This window comes from Haliaeetus albicilla, unplaced genomic scaffold, assembly GCF_947461875.1.
Source record: "Haliaeetus albicilla unplaced genomic scaffold, bHalAlb1.1 scaffold_34, whole genome shotgun sequence".
Classification (NCBI taxonomy): domain Eukaryota; kingdom Metazoa; phylum Chordata; class Aves; order Accipitriformes; family Accipitridae; genus Haliaeetus; species Haliaeetus albicilla.
Window position 1 is genome coordinate 1,822,233 of NW_027212433.1, and position 24,922 is coordinate 1,847,154.

General features: G+C 39.3%; 1 pseudogene; it reads left to right on the forward strand.

Annotated features, from left to right (window-relative positions):
- Positions 1 to 1,551: 1,551 nt before the first annotated feature.
- Positions 1,552 to 23,231, forward strand: LOC138684087 (poly(A) polymerase gamma-like; annotated as a pseudogene).
- The last annotated feature ends 1,691 nt before the right edge of the window (positions 23,232 to 24,922 follow it).

Genomic DNA, 24,922 nt, shown 5'->3' on the forward strand with positions numbered 1-24,922 from the left:
TTATGTGTGAAACAGACTGAAGTCTTCCTGTTGCTATAAACTAAGAAAAAACTACTGTGTGTTGACAGGAGTGGCTGTTTTAAAATGCGCTTTGTAGCACTTCCTTTTTTCCATCATGGATCTTCTTTTGTAGAAGCTGTAACATAGACTTATTCCTTTTAGAAAATGTAATTACTTGGAGACTACCTTTATCCTGATCCTGCAATTTACATTTATCCTCTGGCAAAGGAGAGGTGGGATTCATTTTGCCTGATTTCTAGCTGTCAAAAATTACTTTTCTAGTCTGAGCTTATTTCTTAGTTGATCCAATGAATGGGAGAGTTCTGCAGAAGGAAAATTGTTCCCCCCTCCCTCTTCTAGTGTTGTGGCTATAGAGAAAGTAGTTTAAACTAAGTGCCTATGTTTTAGAAGGCTAATGTGGAGTGAGAAGAATTCCATTTCCTATCTTCCTTTGAAAAAAGCCAGAGCTTGGAAAAGTTTTCCTTTAACTAAACCTATCTTTAACTTGTTTCTTTTTCCTTCCCCACCCCTCCTCCAGGGAAGCTTATGCTAGGGGAAAGAAGGAAAAGCCTCCCTTTTTACCAGAGGAGCCATCCTCCTTCTCCTCCTCCAATGATCCTGTACCAGATGAGTTGTTATGTCTCATTTGTAAGGATATAATGACTTGTGCAGCTGTTATTCCCTGCTGTGGAAACAGTTATTGTGACAAATGTAAGTGTTACTCCCATGTTTGTTAATTCAAAACATCACATCTGATTTTCTGAAAGCTGAAAGAGGAGATAATGAAATTACTTTGTTACCAGTTCTATTTAATATTTAAGTATACGCTCAATATGAAAGCGCTCTTCTTGTATAAAGGGAAAAAAAAGCCAGGAAGCTTTTCCCCCTTTTTACGTGTCTAGTTAAATCTTCTTGACATGTGGAAGGATGAATATGAGAAGAGTAGCTAATTCTGCAGGTGATTACAGTGTTAGATATTGAATGAGTCTAGTTTGTCCACAGCCCTTTCTTTCATACTAAATTATATAGCCAACTCTGGGGACTTATGGTGGTCTGCAACAAGCGGGTAGTTAAGCATTTAATCCACATTCTTCTCCATGGAAGAGTTGGTTAAAACCTTCAGAACTCAAACCTACTAATGTTTTTTTGAGATGTGTTTTATTCATTAACCTTGAGGTTGGGGACTTCTCGCTGTACTAGATAGTAGGAAAAAGACTAGTTGAAACATCAAGACACAGCCTATGCTACATCTTCAGATGTTACAATAGTGAAATGTCAAAACTGTATAGTTATTTGCTGCATACTAGAATTTTTTTACACTATTGAACATTTCTAGCTTCATGCTCTCAATTAAAGACCATATTCACCTATTAATCATATATGTGTTTTTATAATTAATTAGAACCCCCAAAACTTCCTTAGTTTGGCTAAATACAATTTTGATTATTCTAGTTATACACAGTTATTAGAACAGCATTACTGGAATCTGAGGAACATACATGCCCAATGTGGCATCGGACGGATGTTTCGCCTAATACTTTAACTGCCAACATGTGCCTACACCAGGTAACATGATGACATTTACATAAAGTGCTTGTAAGAAAAAGCTATTTGTAAAAAGCTGAAAGGGAAGAAAATACTAATTTACGTCTCCTTAAGCAAGGCGTAATTGTATAAGGCTAAATTTACTTTTCAAATACATTATCTGTTGTTGTCACAGCTTACAACTCTTTAGAGACAACCTGGCAAATTCAGGTCACACTTTTGTTTAACATGATTGCCTCGCTTTCAAATTCGGTGTTAACACTGAAGTACATTACATACAGTTACTCGGAGTTACCAGTCATTAATATCAGTGTTTAATGTGATGTGTTCAAATATCTGTATGTTGGTTTCTTTTAGGACTGATAGCATTTACAGGAATACACAAGCAGTTTTCCTCTTTGAAGGCTTTTGTTCGTATATCTGCTGAAGTTTCATCTTACCTTTTTTGTAAACGTTTTTCTGCTTCCAGGCTGTGAACAACTTCAAGAGTGGAGCTGGCTACACAAAAAGGCTCTGTCAACAGATTTGGCAGCAACAACAGCAGCAGCTGCCACTGCCTCCACCACCACTCAATACTGTTATACCTCCTGCTGCTCTGGTGACTGCTGCTGAACCTTCTACATCTTCCTCTCTGTCAACCAGCAGGTCGTTGGAAGAGAAGGTAAGCTTTATTTCAACATATGCAGCGATTCTTATATTTTAGTAGAGCTTATTTTCCAACTGTCTGTGTTTATTCACAAGGGCTCTCAGGTTCCTGTGCAAAGACAGCCAGCATTAGCAAGTCGTCTGGGCCCCCAAAGACAATCAATACCCACCACTGGTAAGAAACTGTAACTTTAGAATGTCTTTTAAAAAATGATCTTCAGATAAACCAAATGGGATTTTTTGCTTTTTCCTCTCTCCACTCCAAAAGGTCATCCAGCGAGAGCCAGTACAATTTGCTCAGCAGGTGGCAGAGCAGGCTGGGGACTCTATGTATTCTACAGAAATCCAATGTATTACTATTTGTAAGCTGTTAAACGAGGCCATAGCACTTAACTTCTGCAACAGCTGATTTATAATGAAGTAAGTATGCAGAAGATAGTTGTGGAGAATACAAGCAGTCATTAATTTTTAAATGGCCTAATTTGGATTGGGTTTAACAAATGGAATCTGTGCTTGCAGTAAAATTATTTAAAATAAAACTCAAGTACCTGATTGAAAAGAAGACCCTGAAAAAGGAACTCTTTGGGAGGAAACCATAATTACATATCAGAATTAAAAACATTTAAAGGCTCAGGTGGAAAGCCACCCTTTTGATTTCTGGCTGAACAGGGCTGTAGAAATTGATTTCTAGAACCCCCTAATAATTTGACGTGAATTTGCCAGGTTGTTTCTAAAGAGTTGTAAGCTGTGACAACAACAGATAATGTATTTGAAAAGTAAATTTAGCCTTATACAATTACGCCTTGCTTAAGGAGACGTAAATTAGTATTTTCTTCCCTTTCAGCTTTTTACAAATAGCTTTTTCTTACAAGCACTTTATGTAAATGTCATCATGTTACCTGGTGTAGGCACATGTTGGCAGTTAAAGTATTAGGCGAAACATCCGTCCGATGCCACATTGGGCATGTATGTTCCTCAGATTCCAGTAATGCTGTTCTAATAACTGTGTATAACTAGAATAATCAAAATTGTATTTAGCCAAACTAAGGAAGTTTTGGGGGTTCTAATAGAAGTCAGCCTCCAACATTCTTTTTATAACAACTTAGTTGACACTGATTGAGCAAATTCTTGGAAAAGTCAACACTCCTATTTTATGTCAGTTTTGAGTTTCTTCAATTTAGTCAGCCCAAATAGCCAAACTGCTTTCTCTCAGTTGGAGAGAGAGGAGTCTGTTGTATCTGTTATTGCAGTGTCAGGTCAGTCCTTCCTTTTGGAAGATATGTGTTATAGATAGATTGTAAGGGTGCACTGTGTTTATAAAATCTTAAAGATAAACCAGAACAAAACCCAGGATCCATTCCACAGATTGTCTAAAATCTCCAATTCAGGAAGCAAGAAAATAACAATTCAGGGACAAGAGCAGGCCAAATACATCATTGTGAGGCAACAGCATAGGAAGTGTACGTGGAAGAAGATAAAACAAGTTCGAGAGAAGGTGAGTTATTATCTGTGCTATACGGGATGCTGGCACTGCTTTCAGGCTACCAACCCAGCTTCAAGGCAGAAAAAAAAGTGGCTTTATCTTTATGCTGGCATCAGGAACAAGGTGCTTTAACTTGCCAGCAGGTGTCTGCAGGCTTTTTTTAGCATGAGTTTGTGCAGTAGGAATGGAAGGTGTAGCTGGTGTTACTTCAGTGAACGTCACAGGGTTTGGGGGTTTTCTTGCTTGGTTGGATTTGGTTTGTTTGTTGTTTGGGGGTTTTGTTTTGTTTTGTTTTGTGCTATCAATTTGGAGGGTTCAGGAGCTGATTTACATTCATTCCTCCTCCCAAGTGGTGACGGTAGAAAAGGCTGGAGTGATAAATTTCTACCCAGCTGGAGGCAGGCTGACCTCATAAGTCAGAGAGATGCATTCACAGTGAAGGCTCATACACCGCCCTGATGGCTGCAACTCCCTGAACTGTAATAGTGTGAACTTATCCGTTGTCTCTCGGAGTATGCAGGATAAATGGCTTGCAGCTTTGTGAAGCTATAAACAAGTGACAAAACTTGGAACAAATCAGTTTAACTTCTTGTATAAAATTAGGATCTCTTGGAACTGAAGCATGTTGGAGCTGTTCACTGTGGTGGACAAATCATAGCAAGAGTTGGCAAAATATTAAACTGCCAGAGACTTCTCATTTAAACAGAAGGCTGATGGATGAATAGGTATTATGCCATGCATGCTACTTTCTCTTTTAAGATCTCTTCTTTGTATATGCCTGGCAGTCTGGTACAGTTGAGAGAGAGAAGTAAGATATTTATTTATTTATTTAATTCCAAAAAGGGAACAAATTCTATTGGGCATAAGTCATTCTCAGTAAAGCTTTCCAAGTGCCATTTTGCTCAACTTTTAAGTTGTGAGATCAAATTTTCAGTAATACATGCAGGCAACTGAAAAACATCTACTCTTGACTAAGAGAATTTGCTGTTGATAATATCTGCTATATCTAATCGATATTGTCCTTTATGTCAATCTCTAATTATAGCCTCTGCAGGAAGAATGGGGCAACAAAAGGCAGATGGTGGCCTTCTGTAGCCTGGAAAGATCTTGGATGCTAGCAAAGTCTAAAACCCATTCTTGTGTTGTGCAAACTTTCTGAAGTGCAAGTTGTACACTGCAAGTAATGTGTAAAACATGGAAGAAGTTGCTGCTGTAGTTGTTTTAATTTAGATGTAATGCACAGCAATTAAACATAAGCTTTCCTTCTGTATTTGTTATGAAAATGATATCATAAGAAGGAAAATATTAATTATGACTATTTTTACTTATAAAGTGGAAATTGACAATGCCTATAAACAAGGCAAGGCAAATTAGGTCAAGGCCTAGTTACACTTGCAAGTAAACAGCTGTTCTGACTGGGGAGACTAGTTGATAGGACTACAGTTCTAATACCCTCCCCCCCGCTCCAGCTTTTTGGAAAACGCATAGAAAAAAGTTTGAAAAATGAGCTCATAGAGAAGGGAGGCGGAGGGAACCCACTAGATGACTAAAAGCCATGTCTATAGTTGGATAAAGCTACTCTGAGAGAGAGAAATCCATCTTTCCTCAGTGGAAGAGTAAAGGCAACAATTAGAAATAAGGAGCTGCAATAAGCAATCTTTTTAAAATCAAGTGTTGAAGCTGTCCTTTGAGCACTTCCTCATCCCATTCCAGCCAAAGTGGGTCAGATGCCTTAAATAGTTCTAAGCATCTCTCGACTAACCCAGCTAATATTTGAAGTTGTCCATATATGAAATAGGAAAATGTCTGGTTTGAATAAAGGCATCATTAATCCCTTTAGCCTTAGGGGTTGGATATGGACTCTTTGACAAGCATGATGAGTTGTAGAGACCTTTTTAATGTGTCTCCCCCTTTTGCTACTAGTGTTTCTGTAGAAACCCTTGATCCATTAAGTACAGTCCTCACTTCCTTGTCCCACTCCTTTCTCTCTCCTGCTTTCAGCTGGTAATGCAAAGTAGGGGTTTCTTTCTCCATTTTTCCCTTTCTAAAGCAAGGGTTCTATGGTGTAAAAAAAAAAAAAAAAGCTCATGCTGCTTTTAATTTAATGTTGTCCTGCCATGTCAGTCCTGTGCTGCTTCTGATTGCAAAGAAGTCTAAGCAGACAGGGCAAGTGGAGGGTTGGAGGTGAAAATGATGCCTTGCTGTGCTTGGAGTTCCAGGGGCAGTAACCCTGTGGGCCTCCAAACCCAGGTGCCTGGTGTCCTGCTCAACCTAACTGGGCAGTGAGCTAGTTAAAGCAGATTTGAGCACCTTCTACAAACAGATCTTAACTTGTGCTGCTCTGCGTGCTGACATACAGCTCTTGGATTTAGATTAAAACAGATGTATGTACAGCTACGCCTCTGAACTATAAAAATTGAACACTGTGTTAGAAGCACAAGGCTCTGCTAGCAACATTAGCTGCAGATTGGTTGATGTTTTCATTCATCCTCTTCTGTAAACGAAACCAAGGTAATGCTGAATTTGCTGTAACAACTCTGTTTAACAGACCACTTTGTTATATGTCCTTCCTCTACAATAAACTATAATGTCCTTCCAGAATCAGTAGAAGCACAGCAAAGACATTGAACTAAAAGAAGCCAGTGTTAAATTGTCTTGTTTAATGTTAGCAAGAAGCTGATGGGAATATCCTTAAATCAAAACTGATATGAAACACATTTATGTCCAAAACTTGTGCTGTATGTAGTGTCACCCTTCGTGAACTTCAAACCTTTTCATTTCCTGGCAATCAGTTATAACTCTCTAGCGCAATGCAAATAAGCTGTCTTAAGAGGGTAGCAACTTGGATCTTTTCTTATATCCACAATTTTTTTTTAAAAAAGTAGTTGTGACTTCTAAGTTAGGTCAAGTTATCTAAAAACCATAAGCAGGATCTTTTTTTCCTCATTTATGTTAATGTTGGGCAAAAGAACAGAAGCTGATTTGGAAACCGGTTAAGTGGAAGGGTGTTTTCCAGTAAGGTGGTTGGTTTGTTTTTTTTTTTTTTCTTTTATGGAGTCTTCAGTATTTTATTGTCTCCCACAGTACTCTTAGGCTGCAGAACCAGCCTCAAAGGCACTGTGGAATTACTTCTCCAATTAGCTTGGCTCCTCCTAAGGATAGAGATTGCATTCATACTCAGAAGCTGGTTGAAGTGATGAAAGCATTTGGGGTATTTGAAGATGAGGAAGAACTGAACCATGGGTATAACAAGACTGTCAAATTTGTTGATCTCCTTGGGCGGGGGGGCGATTAGGGCAAACTTAACATGAGTTTTCTTTACAGGCTGGTCATTCTTGGTAAGCTGAATAACTTGGTCAAAGAATGGATTTCAGAACTTGGTGAGAGCAAGGTAAGGATTTTTGATACATTCTTATCAAAACAGCTGAAGCCTTTTTGTTTCTTTTAAAGAAACTAGGATTTATGCTGAAGTTGAACTTTTAACTTTCTTAAGTATCAAGGAGATCCGTAATAACTGTCATTGAAATAAAGTATAAAAGATACTTCAGATCAAGCTCTTCAAGTCCTTGGGGCACTGAATAAATTTGTGAATTGGCTCCATCAGTTGACTTGTAGGAGTTAAGAAAGCTGAAAAAACATATTGTGGGGTGAGAAAGATGGTAAATGGGCAATAATCTTGCCCCAAACAGCCTACAGCACTCAATCTAGTTTGGCATTATTACACTAGACTTGCCTTTGGTATGGCTCTTAGATTGTGTTAATTTATGTGGGCTGGCTGCAGGGAAGACTGATAGTAGGTCTTAGTTTGTTTAAATTGATGAAATGATTGCTACATTACTCATCTTTTTTTTGTTTTGTTTGTGAGCTGCAAGCACTCACTTCAGAAAAACAGTATCAGTCTATTAGACTAACAACTCAGTACGGGAGGGAGAAGACATTGTTTATGGAGGCTGTTGTAGTCTTTCTAAATAACTTACATGCTAGTTAAACTTGCACGTAGCTCAATGTGTATTTTACATTCTACAGAAAACTCTTTCTCTTCTACCCACAGAATCTTTCCCCTTCAGCAGTAGCAAATGTTGGTGGCAAAATATTTATGTGTGGTTCTTACAGGCTTGAAATACACAGTAAAGGTAAACTTTTGTTGTCTGGTCATAGTTCTAATGTTTGAAAGTGTCTTCCAATGGTAACAGAAGAAATGGAATCTCTTTGCAGGTGCTGACATAGATGCTGTTTGTGTTGCTCCTAGACATGTAGAAAGATAGGATTTCTTTCAGTCGTTCTTTGAAAAACTCAAACATCAGGAGGAAATAAAAAATCTAAGAGTGAGTAAGCTCTCTCTTTGATAGACTGTGCAACTCCTACAATAAGAATATTCATGTTGAAGACTCATATTGGTAGTTGTTGTCTTACAAACCAAAATTAAAAAGGGAATTGTTTCTGAGTACCTTCTAAAATACTCTTTACGCAGCATGAAAATGTTGAAGTCAAGCTTTTGGTTCCCTTCCCCAATGACTGTACATCACATAAGACTCTTTGTGGTTCACTTTTTCCCTACCCATGGTTTGGGAATGAGTTGGCTATAGTATCAAAAAGCAAGATTGTCCCTAGGAGCCTTGCTTTAACTTTAGATGTAGTAAGGGGCTTGGAAATAAGGTAACTGCATGCAGGTAGAGGAAGGGGCAGCCTGAGATCTAAGCAAGTTGAATGTGATGTGGAAAGGTTTCTGAGACTCAGCCTGAGACTTTGTAGAAGAGATACACAGTCAACTTTACATAAAGTTAATAGGAGCTGTGCTGCGAACGTGCAAAACTGCCTTGTAAAATCACCCTCGGTGCCTATGTTGTGTACCTTGCGTATAAAACCAAACTCCTGAGAAGTGTTTCTGTCAGCCTAGTCTTCCTTGTACAGACATTTTGAAAGATTTCATATGCATAGCTAATGAGCCTTCGTTTAGAAGACTGCCACCTGAAAACAGACTCAGTGGGCTGTGGCACAGCTCTAACAAGTGGTCTACAAAATTGGAAATTGTCCCATAAGGTAGCTGATAGCATCTCAGGCATGGTAGAAAATAAAAATACAGGAGGCTTGTGCACGCTGTCAAATGTGGACAGAATTTTCTAGATTTCTCTGGATGTTAACCAGTAGTAAGATAGCTATGGAAATCTCTTGCTTTTCTTCCTCACCACCAAGGTAAGTACCTTACAACCTCTGATACTGATGGCTCATTGTGCACTGTTTGTTCATTACAATACATGATCAGCCTCTGAATCTCTTGGCTAAATAACTTCTGAATGCTAGTATTAGTACTGTATTAGTGCTATACTGCTTGCAGCTTATTATAAGTTTTTTTTGGTTTGGAAGCAGCTCAGTCTTTATACTGAGTAGTTAGCAGTGTAAATTCTGCATTTGATCGTAGTTTAGGAGAAACATTAAAGTAGCAAAACATTTTTTCTTACACAGTTATCCTCTCCTTTACAGGCAGTTGAAGATGCATATGTACCACTTGTCAAGTTTGAGTTTGATGGCCTTGAGGTAAGCATTTTTTTTCTTTAAGTGAGTAAATTTTTTTCGTGCTTTGGAATAGGATAACTTTTCCAGGGACCTGTGACTGTGCTGTTTTGGACCACAACCTATCCCAGGAGAATACATTGCTTATAGGAAAATAAGCCCCTAGGAAGCCTGGCAGGCATGGGAGCATCAGGGACATTTTTTTCTAAACCTGTGCTGTAGACCAAGGTAGCCTGCTTGAATAGCATTTATCTCTAGGATCGTGCAGAGTGGGAGCAGAGGAAGTGTCCTTGCTAACTCTTCTTAGCTCTGACAAGTGAGCTTTCTACAGAGGGATGCGTATAGTGTAGTTCACTGTGTGAAACATGTGAGCAGACTAAATGTTTTGCTGCAAATCCAAAATGAAGTGGTCATGGGACAAACAATCTGGAAAATGGAAAGTAAAAGTACTCATTTGACTCCTGCCTAGGTTTGTCAGCTGCAGGAATCCTGGTATCTTGAATACTTCTTACACAATTAATAAAGACCTGCATGCTCTAATACCTAAGCAAGTTACTGCTTGGTATCACTATTATGAAGACATTTATTCAGTGACCTTTTTGTGGCCTTTATCTGGTACAGACATTCACAGAATAATTTTCTTGCCTCAGACTGTACTAAACCCCAGATACTTCAGGATCAAAAGGGCTTACTGCCTAAAGAAAATGCTCTCTCCTTTGCTGAAGTATAGTTGAGGTGATTGAACTTGTCTTAATTCTGTGATTAATTTTAAGTTCCTTTTTAATTAAAATTCTAAGTCTAGAGTAATCTTTTTTTCAACTTAAAAACCCCTCTTCCTTTCCCTAGCTTAAAAAGAAAGGGGTGATGCAATGAAGGTTTTGTAAATAAAATATGGAACTTTTAGAAATTTTATGGAGTCTTCTGGTCAATAAATCTCGGGAGATGTATCTATAGTCACATAATTCTAAATACAAATGTTAACCTTTCTTTTTAGACTTGAATGACTGTCCCCCACTAGTGTGCTGTTTGCAAACTGTGTGGCATTCTAATGGCTGGCACTTTCTTCCTCTTAAGATTGATCTCATGTTTGCAAGACTGTCTATGCCAACTGTTTCTGATAAGCTTGATCTCAGAGATGACTCACATCTCAGAAGCCTGGATATAAGATGTATATGAAGCTTAAATGGTAAGCATATTTACACATCTTTAAAAAGAAAATATTACTAAAATTGGTGTGGAATGCACATTACACAACCCAAGTTTCTACAAGATGCAGAAACTGATCCCCTGTATACTTGAGATCTGAGGAGGTGGTGAGTGGGCTGAAATTTAGATGTTTCAAGTTGTGTTTCATGTTTCTTTGATTGGGGTGTGCACATTGTTCCAGTTTGCCACAGAAACTACTTCAGATGAATAGGTAGAGCACTTGATAGAGAAGAATGTGTGGTAGTTCATTAAAAAAAAAACACAACAAAACAAACAAACAAAAAAAACCAACCCCAAATTTAAAATACTGAAGCCTGACTTGCTCACTGTTTAACACTCACTGGTTTAATTGTTCCTGGCTGTCGAAAGAAACCTAGCTTTCGGAATCCTGTGGAAGGGCCTTACTGAAAATTGTTGGCTGCAGTCTAAAGTATGAAAAAGCTGTTGAGGGCACCAGTTACCTGACGTGATACTGAAAGTTACGTGTAATCTCTAATTTTTAAGGTAATACAAAGCAAGTAATCCAAACTTGTTTTCATAGACTTGAAGGATAAACTGTAAGTTATTGATCCAGCATAGCATAAAAACAACTTGTACCTGTGTCGTGGTTTCAGCGCAGCTGGTAACAAAGGACCACGCAGCCGCTCGCTCACTCTTCCTGCCCCCCTCCAGTGGGATGGGGAGGAGAATCAGAAAGGAGAAAAGGAAAAAAAAAAAAAGTATCCTTGAGCTTTGAGATAAGGACAATTTACTGGGACAACACAAAAAAAGACATTACAGCAACAACGGTACTAATAAAAGAATATACCAAACAAGTGGTGCACAGTGCAACTGCTCACCACCCAGAACCCAATGCTCCGCCACTTCCCCCACTGAAAGCCGAGAGCCCCCCCAGCCCGCTCCCCATTTATGTACTGAGCATGATGTCACATGGTATGGAATACCTCCTTGGCTAGTTCAGGTCAGCTGTCCTGGCTGTGCCCCCTCCCAGGTTCCTGTGAAAATTAACTCTATTCCAGCTGAACCCAGGACAAGATGTTACTAGGAAGTTCTGTGCTTCAACATTTTTTCTTACAGGCTGCAGAGTTACTGATGAAACACTACACCTAGTGCCAAATAAAGAGAACTTCTGGCTCACACTGCAATTAAACTGTGGGCAAAATGTGAGTAATGTGATTGTTTGTGATCTTTAAACTTTTCAGAGGTACCTCATGCTGAAAAAATAATAACATTAGAATTCCTTCAGCTTTGGATAGCTGTTTAAATAACAGTTTTTTACCCCCATGGGGCAGATTCTGTGTGTTTTTTAATGAGGGTAGAGTGGGGAGAAGAGGGGAGTGCCTACAGGACAAGGTGCTGCGTTGCTTATCAGGAACCTGACTACAAAGGATAAAAATGCCAAGTGAAGTATAAAAGCTCGATACATAAGGAATAAGAAAATACTGTTTGCGCATGTGACTAGAGCAAGTGCTAGAAGAATGGTAGAACCTTTTTCTTAAGGGAAGTTGGATGAAGCAGTAGCTGTAGCAGTGCAGGCAAATTTCAGAGTAGCAGTATTTTGGGAAGTGGTGTGGTAATGATTCTTTTTCTCATCGCTGTGAGGACCAACAATTTTGGCCTCATTGCACTGAAAAAATAACTGACTTTGAGGCTGAAGTGTACTAGGTATTCTATAGATTGTGAGGTTGGTGCTGTAAATTTGAAGGAATATACTTGGGTATTGAAAGACTACAGGCTAATGACAGCATATCCATTGTATGATGTGGCATTTACTCCAACATGCTGGGATTCATTGGTAGGGTTTCCTGGGCCATGCTAGTAGCAAGAATGTATCAGCTCTAGCCAAACGCTTTGGCTACTACTCTGATTAAGACGTTCTTGTTTTTTTTCAAAATGGTAAGAGCTATTTATGACTATTTTAATTTGCAGAAAGTAGTTACACTTTTTGTGGTAGTTCTTTATATAAGATTTACACCAACAACATTCAATCCTACCCTGAATTACATGGCAGAGTTTTAAATGGACAGTTAGTTACTGGCTTTTCTTATACAGGGAATGGCCAAAACCTGTATTGCTGAAACAACACGAAGAGAGCAATCTTAACTTACCAGTATGGGACCCTAGGGTATGTAGACATTGAATTTGGAAGCCTTTAAACTTTCTTCTAAGCTAAGCTGCTGGTGCTGAGCACAATTGTTTTAACATCATAGGTGAACTGATGAGACCGATATCATGTAATGCCTATCATTACCCCAGCCTATCCACAGCAGAACTCTACATACAACGTATCTACATCAGCATGAGCGGTAGCGGTAGAGGAGTTAAAACATGGTAAAGTTCTTTCCATGCATATTAATTGATTAAAAAGTATAAATTTTCCTCTATGAAACCACATTATCTGAATTGGTTATATTCTGCGAGGTGTTCCGCCCTTTTAGGCAGAAGAGTTCTCTGGGAAGTATATCTGTTGCAGGCAATAAGGGACCAGTTTTACAATGAACTGTTGTAGTAGACCTGCATTGTGTCAAGGGAATCCCTGCTTTTTGATCTGTCAATCATTGTTCAAAACCTTTATCTTATAAAGTTTATATCATGCTCTGCTAGTCTTTAAAAAAAAAAAAAAGTAATAAGTTTTTCAACCTTAATTATAGGTCTTGCAGTTACAAATGAGATTCTCCAAGGAAAATCGGACTGACCAAAGCTCTTTGAACCACAGAACTTCTTTCAGAAATACAACTATGTATGAAATCTGTTATCTGAACTTGAAATTATTTACTTACTGGTTAGCATAGATAGTTTTAGCTTGCAGTCTAAATAGAAGATGGCATTGGTGTTTGTTTTTCAGAAACTGGAGGTAGTCATATGAATTTCGGTAAGGATAAGTAGAGGGAAGAGAGAAAAACTATATGTGTTATGCCACTGACACTGTTTTTATTAAAAGAAATCAACTCTGATACTTAGAATGTAGCAGAATGCAATTATAAAGGGTGTAATCAGTTTTTCTTCAGTTAATACTGTGCCGAATGCAGGATATAATCTGTCATGTCTGGAAGTCACATTCTATACATTTAAGGCAGTTTTGATTTCACTTGAAGGAATACAAAGTCCTGAGCTAGGATATTATTTTTTCTTTTCTTCTAGACATTGTATTGTGCTGACTGCTAGTGCCTCCACTGAAGAGCATCACTTAGAGTGGTAAGACTTGCTTTGAATGTGGATTCAATAGATAATTGACACTCAGTTCAGTGTTGCACTTCATTAGTTAATACAGTTAACAAAAATAAAGCATTCAACTCTGCAACTAGGCATGGAATACAGTACCAAGTTAAGTAGACAGTTCATCAGCAAAACTGAAAGCTTTCTTGTGAAGGGAAGTTAACATAAATCTTGCTGTTTCAGAAGTTAACCTAAAGATCTAAGTCATGATGAGAAGGAACAAAGAGGGTTAGTGTGCATATGCCTGAAGGTCAGATGCTCTGTGTCATCTGGAGAAGCAGATGCAAGGAGTCTAAGGAGACTACTTACCCAACACTGCTTCAGTTAGGAAGATGTTCCTTGTCGCAGAGTCTGAAGTAAACGGGGATTACTTGATGTCATCAGATGTGTAGTGGACACTGGAGAGTTAGATCTTTTACTGAGTTAGAGAGCAGTGGTCTCCAGATTTTTGTGCAGTCCTGAGAGAAAAAAAAAAAATTAAACACATAGTTGCAGTATATATCTACTTATTTACAAGTTACATACACATTACTGAAGTTCTAGTATTTTCTTCCCATACCCAGTGGATTGTCTTGTGCACCCCCTGGTGTACACCCCCCGGCATACACCCTGCCCCCCCCCCACTTTGAAGACCACTGTTGTAGAGCCTTAGAAGACTTGGTTTCATAACTTTTTTACTGGATGTAATATTTAATTTAGGACTAGATTACACTCAATGCTAAGTTGCTCTGGTTATGTAGTCAGCCTATTCCAGAGCCTCCTTTTCTCCAGTGAAGTGAAACAAGGCTGTTTAATCTAGGTGAAACCTGACCGTCTGCACAGAGCATCTGAATGCTGATAAATAGTATTTACAAACTTTTAATCTAGTAGTTTGCTCAGGCATCTTATGTTTAGTGCTGAAAATTATCATCTCAGCACGCTTGGTAGTGGATAGGTACATTGCAGGGGTGCTGATCTACTTTGTGAAATGTAATGTGAGAACCACTTCAACTGTAGTGAGAGAAAATGACTGCTTACGACATGACATTTGTCACTGTCTCAAAGGAGATACACCAATAATAACTTGTTTAACCTGTGTGAACCAGCTGACTAACTGTGAATCTTGAAATAAGGGGAAACGGTGAGGAATTAAGGTACTCTAATGTATGTGGTGTTCTCACTCTTAAGAAATGAGTACTTTACCTGCTTTGCTCAAGTAAGCAAGCGAAATAGCTCTGTGTAACAGACCACTGTTCTGAGGGCACCTTGGTTATACTTCAAAGTTTGGCTTGCGCTTTAAGGCAAATAATTTAATTCTTATGCTACCTCTAAAAGACATCTTCTCTCATGTTTAAAAATAGCTCTAATAGGTAATACCTTTTACCTGAACTTTTTAATGTGTTCACTTAAAAATCGTATCAGCTACAGCTTGATGTCAGTTGCAGTTAGGTATACAACAAGGAGTTATGGGCAGAGGGCTTAGAGCCAAATAGTTTTTGATGTGAAATGTTTTTAAGTGAACAAAGTTTATCGTATCTCACAATAAAGATGAGGAAAGTTCTGGCTCCAGTAAAAGCTGATGTTTTTTGCAGTGACAGAAATGGCAGCAAATGGGGCTTAGTTTTGCATCTGGGAAAATGAAAAGCAGAAGATAAATTTGCTTCAGTTTGTCTGCTATAAGAACAAGTTTAGTTCACCAACTCTTGAATGGATTTGGGAATAGATGACACATCTCTGTTGTTCATCAACATAAGATACTTTTGAAGAACGTAGAGTTCTGACTGCTTTCAAAGCTAGCAGTGTTTTAGGTAAAAGGGTAAAATGCCAGTACTTCATTTAAATGAAGAGCCTTTCTGGTCATGATACATTTCTTGGGCAAGTTTCTGTTGAGACTGTGTTGACTAGATCATTTGTTTATTAAAGGAACTATATTTTTTGAGTTTGCCTGGAAAAGGGTAAACTCTTTTCACAGGTCAATCTGCAGGAAGAATTGCATCTTTACTCAGGTGTAATTGAACAGTTGTGCTTGAGCCTTTTCTAAACTGTTGCTCTCCTTGATCTTAGGGGCAAAAAGGAGTTTTGCTGCTCTTCAAAATGCAGCCAGAGCTGCTGGGAATCTGCTTCTTGTTGATATTTTCATCATAGGTCATATGTTGAAGTGTTGTATCTGACCCGTTAAGAGTACAAGTTAAACTTGTTTACCTCTGTCTTTGGAAACTTTAAAGCTCAAATGTCACTGGAAACTTCTCAAACTATACTGTGTGTGATATAAATATCCAGTATCTGCTCAGCTGAATGAAACTTACTACTTACTGACTGGTTAGCATTTTTGTATTAGCATTGTATTGTAAAAAGGCATATAACAAATGTGCTGGATACAGTTAAAAATGAGTAAATGGCTCTTGTTCTTATTAGGATTGGCCTTGTTGAATCTGAAATTCGTGTGCTAGTTGGAAACTTGGAGAGGAATTAATTTCTATCTATTGCACATGTAAAGCCAGTCTTTCCCTGGCAGATGAGAACTTTGTAAACAGTGAGTTTCATTACTTTTCTGAAATACAGTTTGGCCAATGTATTTGTATTGTCTTTGTGTGGCAAGGTTTTGGTAGTGGGGGGGGGGGTTACAGGGGTGGCTTCTATAAGAAGCTGCTGGAAGCTTCCCCTGTGTCTGACAGAGCCAATACTAGCCGGCTCTGAGATGGACCCGCCACCGGCCAAGGCCGAGCCAATCAGCGATAGTGGTAACACCTCTGTGATAACATATTTAATAAGGAAAAAAAGTTGCTGGGACAGAAACAGCAGCCGGAGAGAGGAAGTGAGAACATGTAAGAGAAACAACCCTGCAGACACCAAGATCAGTGAAGAATGATGGGGAGCAGATGCTCCAGGCGCCAGAGCAGAGATTCCCCTGCAGCCCCTGGTGAAGACCCTGGTGAGGCAGGCTGTCCCCCTGCAGACCATGGAGGTCCACGGTGGAGCAGATATCCACCTGCAGCCTGTGGAGGACCCTACACCAGAGCAGGTGGGTTCCCGAAGGAGGCTGTGACCCCGTGGGAACCCTGCACTGGAGCAGGCTCCTGGCAGGACCAGCGGATCTGTGGAGACAGGAGCCCACGGAGCAGGTTTTCTGGCAGGACTTGTGACCCCGTGGGGGACCCATGCTGGAGCAGTGTGCTCCTGAAGGACGGCACACTGTGGAAAGGACCCATGCTGGAGCAGTTTGTGAAGAACTGCAGCCCGTGGGAAGGACCCACATTGGAGAAGTTCATGGAGGACTGTCTCCTGTGGGAGGGACCCCACGCTGGAGCAGGGGAAGAGTGTGATGAGCCCTCCCCCTGAGGATGATGAAGCGGCAGAAAATAACGTGTGATGAACTGACCATAAACCCCATTCCCCGTCTCCCTGTGCTGCTGGGGTGCGTAGGTAGAGAATCCAGGAGTGAAGTTGTGCCTGGGAGGAAGGGAGGGGTGGAGGGAAGGTGTTCTGAGATTTGGTTTTATTTCTCATTACCCTACTCTGGTTGATTTGTAATAAATTGAGTTAATTTTCCCCAAGCTGAGTCTGTTTTGCCCATGATGGTAACAGGTGAGTGATCTCTCCCGTCCTGATCTCGACCCACAAGCTCTTCGTTATATTTTCTTTCCCCTGTCCAGCTGAGGAGGGGGAGTGATAGAATGGCTTTGGTGGGCACCTGGCATCCAGCCAGGGTCAACCCACAACAGTATTGCACTTTGCTTGTATTCATTCACCTCAGCTTACCTGCGAGAGATGTTCGGTTACGTACCTACTGTTTTGTAGGTATGAGGCCTCACAGGTAAGGTTCTGAGCATGTAGGATCTTTTTAAAGAAGGGAGAACTTCAGGGAGGAGTTCTCAGAGAACTTAAGTATGGGCTGACTCTAATCTTTAGCTGCTGCATACAACTAAATTGTTTTGCTTACTCCCTTCTTGAGAGTACATACTAGCATCCAGATAATTGGCATCTGTGCATAAATGATAGATTTGTGAATCTGTCTTTTTAGGAGTGGATATGTGTCAATGTCAATGTGGTTTCCTGGAATTGTATTTAGGAAAGTGGAAAATGCAGCAAGTGTTAACGTTGATTTAACGTATGTTATACAGTCGTTCAAAGGTAAGCCTATATTTTGCTCTAGTCTGGTAGGGTTTCATTTTTTTATTCTAGTGCAAGTTGCTTCACAAAGTGAATTGTGGTTCCTTCTGGTATTAGCTATTAGATATTTCTACCGAGCGCGATACATAGAAGATTAGCCTGAAAAACATACTGTTTTGACACTTTGGCACAGTAAGTCCATCTTGAAACAAAAGTGTGTACTAAAGTCCTATACCATATACCACACGTGAAATAACTGCTCTGCAGATCATAGTAAACTCTCACAAAGGAACTGCGATTCATGAGGTGGACAGTCAGATGTGAAGCCAGGAGATGTCCATTTACTGGGTGTAGCTACACTTGTCAAAAACAGTTGTCAGTTGCTGAACTTTGAAAGTGGGAATTAACTGTATCAGTCTCTAAAATAAGTTGTTAATGCCTGTTGAGAGTATTTTTTCCAAAATAACAGTTTATGTATGATATCATCCCAGAACTTTGAAAGGCAGTGAGTGGTCACCTTGTAATGACATGCAGTCTCGCATGTAAATCTTCATGTTCATCTTCCATTATTACTTTTGATAGATGTAGAAATAAAGTAATATTTCAAGTGTTGTTAGATAATGCTAGAATAAAGGGATTTTGGGGTGAGCAGTCATTTGAAAGTATAGGTCTTTTTGCCACAATCTGTTTGCTTCTTCCCAAGCTGCCTGCTCTTGTGCCTTTCAGAAGTGCATGTGTGCTGTCAGGCTCATGCCTAGCTATCATAATGATGAACTAAGGAAATCAGGTTACTCTTCTGAAGTGACAAGTGTGTTTGGGCAAAAAGTTCTAATGGTGGGCTCCTTTAAACTCTTCATCAGTTCAAACAAACATTTATCCATGGTACCAGCATGAGCTGTGTGTTGTGTTGCTCAGACAACATGAGTAAATGCAGTAAAAGCTGACCTTCTTTTTAGCTCATGCTTTGGGATATGAGAAAAACACAGAAAAAAAGCATCAAAACTCTTGTCTGAGTTTCAAGCCAGGTGGGGTGACTTCCTCAGACTTGTACTCTTCTCTGAACTGATGCTTGTCTTATACGTTACATCCAGTGGCACTGTGTTTCAATGTTGTGGCAAATGTAAATTATGTCAACAAGGTTTATGTACTGCTAAGAGGCTAGAACTAATGTTAAATCCTGTATTTCTATGCACAAACTTTATTAGCATAGCTGTGTGCTCTTAGTTTAGTGAAGCACAGCCGACAATATGTTTCAGATACAGGGTTTGAATCCAGAGAGATTGAACAGAAAAGGTGTTTCTTGAGAGGTGTGATATCCCTTGGCAAATGTGGGAGTGGCCAGTAGTTACATGCAAGAAAGCTTTTATCATGTGCCTTGACTTTGAGAGAATATCTCTAGAGGGCAAGTTGATGGGCTCAAGAGTATAAGGCTCATAGTTCGGAAGGCTTTTGTTAAATGAACTTTATCTCACTTTTCCATAAAAACATTATTGAATTTACTTTGAAGCAACTGTTCATACCAGTGTGAATGTTCATATGTGTGCTTTTATTTCACTTCTAGGTCTCCTGTAGAAAGACTTATAAGCCTTTTTGTTTTTGTTGCATGTCCTTACTTTGATTCCCACTCTGTATGTTAGTAAGCTGACTTTCCAGTTATGCTCATGATAGGCTTGTTAAACTTACCTAAATGTGACTTAATTCTGTAATAACTTCTGTGCTAGTATAGCATTTTTTAGTTGCATAAAAGGTTCTTTGCAGGCAATTAAGAAAAACTGGTTTAAATTGTGGTGGTTCTGATAAGTCAGATGTCCCTAAAATCTAGACTGTCTTGGACAGATAGAGTTTTAACACCCGAATTAGTGAAACGCCCCCCCCCCAATCACCACAGTAAATATCAAACAAAAAAATTAGTCTAAATCTTGATTAAGGTGTCTGGTCTCTCATCAGCTGAGCACAGTTGGGTTGATTCAGAAATTCCTCTAGATCTATTTTCAACCAGAAAACTAAGGGTTAAGGAGTATTATCTCCTTCAGGCTAAAATCAGCTCAGATGTGAGCTGCATGATTAGCAAACCACAGCTGTAACTGAGCACATAAATGTATATTTGAACTTAAATAGCTATTACATACCTGGTCTGTACTGGATGTGAAATGGGCATCTTGGGTCACGTTCATCTTGGGACAACTTCTTATTCTTTGTTTGGGCTGGACAGACTTAAAGGCTTGCTGCTTCTAAAGAAACCATGTGTAACTTTGACAAATACCTAATGCAAACATTCCCACTAAGCTACAACGCTAAATTTCCTGTTAGTTTCCAGCCAGGCTAACAACCTCAATATGCTAAAGGATGGTATGAAGATTGAGGCAGCTCATGTGAAGAGAAAGCATCTCCACTATTTTTTGCCTGCAGAAACCTTACAGAAAAGAAAGAAGGTATAATAAAAATTTGGCTCTTCTGGCATTTTTTTTTTGCTTTAATAATTACTTCATTATTTTGTTGTTGTTGTTTCAGCAAAGCATGCTAGGTGCTAGTCAAAATGCTAGTGGGCTTCAGTGCAAAAGGACTTCTTCAGATGGAAGTTGTTTGGACAGTTCCAGAGACACAGACTCCAGAACACCAGATAATGTCTCTTCTTTAAATAAGATTTCTAAATTGGACACTTCTACAGCAGAGAGATAAAGGTTAGCACCATAACCTTAAAACTGTGAAGAAGCTGCTTTTTAACTGACTCGCAATGTGAATGAGGTCTAGGATTTTGTGTTGAATCTATGTTGTTCATAAGCATGTGGAGCGCTCTAATGGCTTCAGGAACAAAGCTGTCATCTCCTTTGGGCACATGGGGAGAGACAGGTTAAAGAAATCCTTGAAAAAATTAATTCAGTGTATGTGAACACATATAGGAAGAAAGAAGAACATGATAACAGAGCAATTATTTGGTCTTGAATGTAGTTCCCCTTAGGTTAGCGTGTAACTTGAAGCTGGAGTGTTTTATAAGTAGGTAGCTGTTCTTTCTAACAAAAAAAATGGTTAATGCCAAGCATGTTCTAATGAAGTGCTGATCTTGATCACAGAAACACTAGAGCTGCTGATGATTTGGTGCAGCAGTATGAGAACTTGTGCAGTAAAAGTGTCTGTCACTTCCTGGGAAGTCTCTTTGTTCATAAACTACTTCAGCACAGGAGGAATATGTAATCTTGAGAGTAATAGCCCAAGACTACCAAATGAGTAATGCCTTCTGTATTCAGACTGTTTGGTACTGTAGCAGTAGCATTAAAAAAAAAAAAAAAATTGGATGCCTGTATGGGTAGAGCAGATACATTCATGAAAAGCAGTACAGAGTGCTGGTGTCCTGGTTTCAGCTGGGATATAGTTAACTGTCTTCCTAGTAGCTGGTACAGTGGTATGTTTTGAGTTCAGTATGTGAAGAATGTTGATAACACTGATGTTTTCAGTTGTTGCTCAGTAGTGTTTAGACTATAGTCAAGGATTTTTCAGCTTCTCATGCCCAGCCAGGGCACCTGACCCAAACTGGCCAACAGTGTATTCCATACCATGTGACCTCCCATCTAGTATAGGAACTGGGCAGTGGGGGGGCAGGGATTCGCCGCTCGGGGACTGGCTGGGTGTCGGTCGGCGGGTGGTGAGCAATTGCCCTGTGCATCATTTGTACATTTCAATCCTTTTATTACTACTGTTGTCATTTTATTAGTGTTACCATTATCATTATTAGTTTCTTCTCTTCTGTTCCATTAAATCGTTCTTATCTCAACCCAGGAGTTTTACTTCTTTTCCTGATTTTCTCCCCCATCCCACTGGATGGGGGGGGAGTGAGTGAGCGGCTGCGTGGTGCTTAGTTGCTGGCTGGGGTTAAACCACGACAGCTGGATATACTATCCTGGAAAACAGTGCAAGTACATAGAGACTGACTAAAGAAAATGCTTAAGTTTAAATTTGCGGTCTGAAGTTCAGCAAAATGAAGATCTCATTCTAGATTGCCTGTGAGTTTGTTGTTCAGTAGAGTGCGACAATGAGATAAGAAGATAGACATTTGTCTTGCATGGACTTTCTGGAAAGGAAAAGTACAGTATTTTACAAACTAGCATTTTATAACTCTGGCATTTGACTTTTACAGAAATGCTGTGTATCAGAAATCTGATGGTGCTACCTCATGTAGCTGTGCCATCAGTGTCCAAGGGACTCTCCATTTCTGTTACTGATTCAAGTATGTATTGAAGTAGCGGATGGAATCCAGTCTTTAATTTCATGGCTGAACTCTAGAAGCTCAGTGTCTCCTACAGAACTGGAGGCTACAGTTGCAATAAGAACATTGGGAGCTCCAGTTGGGTGCACCATTCCAGGACATAACACAGTTTCTCCATGCGGATCACATTTTGTCCAAGGACAGCATGAATTAAGTGGGACTCCAATTACAGATCCTAAGAATGCTGCACTTAAATGACCTTATTCACTGACCACTAAAGGACCTTGCTCACCTACATCAGAAGAATGCCCCCAAAAACTAGTAGACAGAGAAAAAGTAAGGAGAGGGGGGTCTAGGCCAGGGAGTGTTTGAAGTAGAATTAATTATTGATGTACAATGAATGACATAACTGAGAAGAAATGTATATATACATCCCCAGTGGATTCAGGAATCTAAATTTAAGCATAATGATAGTTTTCCTAGGATGTAGGTATGAGAAATTGTCTCGAATATACTGTATAGCTATTAAACAATTTTTTTTTTCCAAGATCTGGCACTAGTGACTGTTTCTGGTCTGGTGGCAGGGTCTCTAAATACTACTGTACTTGTATATTACTGCACTGACCAATTGCTGAATGAACTGACTTATTTGGAAGCGGTTCTTAATTCAGGAAAAAAAAAAAATCTCAAAATGAAGTGGATATGAATCTTATAAATTTAAAAGTATGAGCTAATCTTGTTCTGCCAGATGATTTTTGAATGCATATTGATAGGTTTGCTGCTTTAGAAATCAGCAGCCTACTCAATAGGTTGTCCACTGCTGACATGACAGTGTGGAGTTGCTAGTTAAATCTTGTTTTTGTGGAAGCTTTCGATTAATGCTTGATTTGTTTTATTGCTATACATAACTCTCCTTAAACAGCTGTTTGTGTGGCTTGACCTCTGATTTGAGGCAGAGGCAAAGAACAACTAGAAAAAGCTCAATTTTGATACTTGTAAAGAATCAGCTTGCAGAACTGTTACCTACTATTGAATATTTCAAGTACAGATTTCAAGGTTTGGGTAATAAGACTTTTTGCGAGGCTTGAGATTGCCGTGTGGTAATGGTAGTCTTGTCTAAATGTTTTAAGAATGGCCACTAATACACTTAATGTGTTGACTGGAAGCTGTACTCAAATATGAGGGTAATTTTAGCATAGCAATTATTCTGGGCCTGTGTATTCTGTTCTTCTAGTTAACTGGCCAGGATTCAGCAAAGATGGTGGCAATCCAGAAGATGTCATCAGCAGATCTACAGACAACATAATTTTGAAGGGGTTTTACTCAGTGGACTAACTGGAAAGCTGAACGGACTGTTCCAGTGCCCAGACTACCTCACACAAATACTCTATGTGTTTGTTGATGTAAACAAAAATATGCTTTTTAGTTTAACTTATTTCAGTCTTCATTTCCCAAATATATTCTTGTAAGAGTTATCCTTATTAGTCTTTTTAAAAGTCTTAACTATCACTAGCTGAAACAGCTTTTGAAAAAGCCACAAAACCCAACCTGTCCTGTGACTTGGATTCAGAATGTGTGTAAACAGGTTAACTAGTCACTGCAAGCACGCTGTCGTTCAAAGTGTATATGAACGTGCTTGTATCCATTTGTGCTTTCCTAGTGCACGTGCATATATTGTTCTTATCTTAAATTATTTTCCCATTTGGCACATACACTTCTGTGCACCTATCACAATAGTACTCAGCTTTCTCAGCTAGTAGCTTTCCTCTGCCTAACGCAGCCATGCACTACACAAGTATTGCCTCCCATGGAGGTCCATTAATAATTTAAATATTGAAGAAAATGCAGCAGAGGATGCTACCAAGATGTGGAGAAGATAGACATGTCCCTTGCCATTGTATCTGATTTTTGTCTTAAGACTGCTGCAGCACGAGACTTGATGGGATTTTTTTGTTGTCACTGGGTAGTAAAGCTAAACTCAGAACACATGGCTGAAGATGTACTTAAATGTTGCAATAGCCAAGGCTGTTGTGACACTACTACCCACCTGCAAGGTACAGTCTTGAAAGCAATTGGCATGCAGAGAATGGTTTCAGATAAAGCCTGAAAGCTGTCTACATGATTACATCAAAACTTGTAGTAGTCTGAAGGTCTGGTCTGGGGAGAAATCCTGATCACATGAAGCAAATGTTATGCTATCTCTCTATTGTAATTTCTTTATAATTTGGTGTTTTTGTAAATGAAGTTCTATGTTTTTCCAGAGTATTTTTGTATGTACTGTAAAATACTGTCTTCCAAAGAGAAATTTAAGGTTTTTTTTTTTTTTTTTTTTTTTTAAATACACATGGGATCTGCTCAAAAACCCCAAACAACTAAAACAAATGTAAGGTTGGGGGGGGGGCAGTGCCACAAAAAATATGTTTTACGAAATGATAATGTCATGGTAGAGTAAATTTGAGGAGACTAGGAACACTGCTTTCCTGCTTCTAGTATTTCCAGGGTTTGAATTAACAGCCTCTGAATAGTGCAGCTTGCAAACTGCATTGACAGCAGAAGTCCCAGTTTGCTGTGCGGACAAGAGATACCCCTGAATTCTTTTAAAATTAGTTGCTTGGCTTAAACAGCAATTCTGAGCTCTGATCATCTTAAGCATCCACCTAAAACCCTAGTGACAAGACCCAAGAGGCACGTAGCTATCTTGTGAGGTCCTCGTTCTCCTGCATTCCCCCTACTGCTAGTATTCCAAACTTGTGGAGAAAGCATGACTATGGCCATATACTTACTTTTTTTCCTTATTACCTCTGGTTTCCAGCTTGCTTCAAGTGCAATTTATCTCTTAGAAAATTTGCCTTAGTGGGTTTGAGAGGTCTTCTTCTTCCTTCTCCCCTCCAAAAACCCCAAAACTTCAGAGTGCAAAGCTTAGGTTTACTCACAGGTTAAAATTAAGAAACAGAATCCATGTAACTTAAGTGGCTTTTAGCAGAGCCACACCTTGAGTTTGTAAAATGGTTACCTTGGTTTTGTGA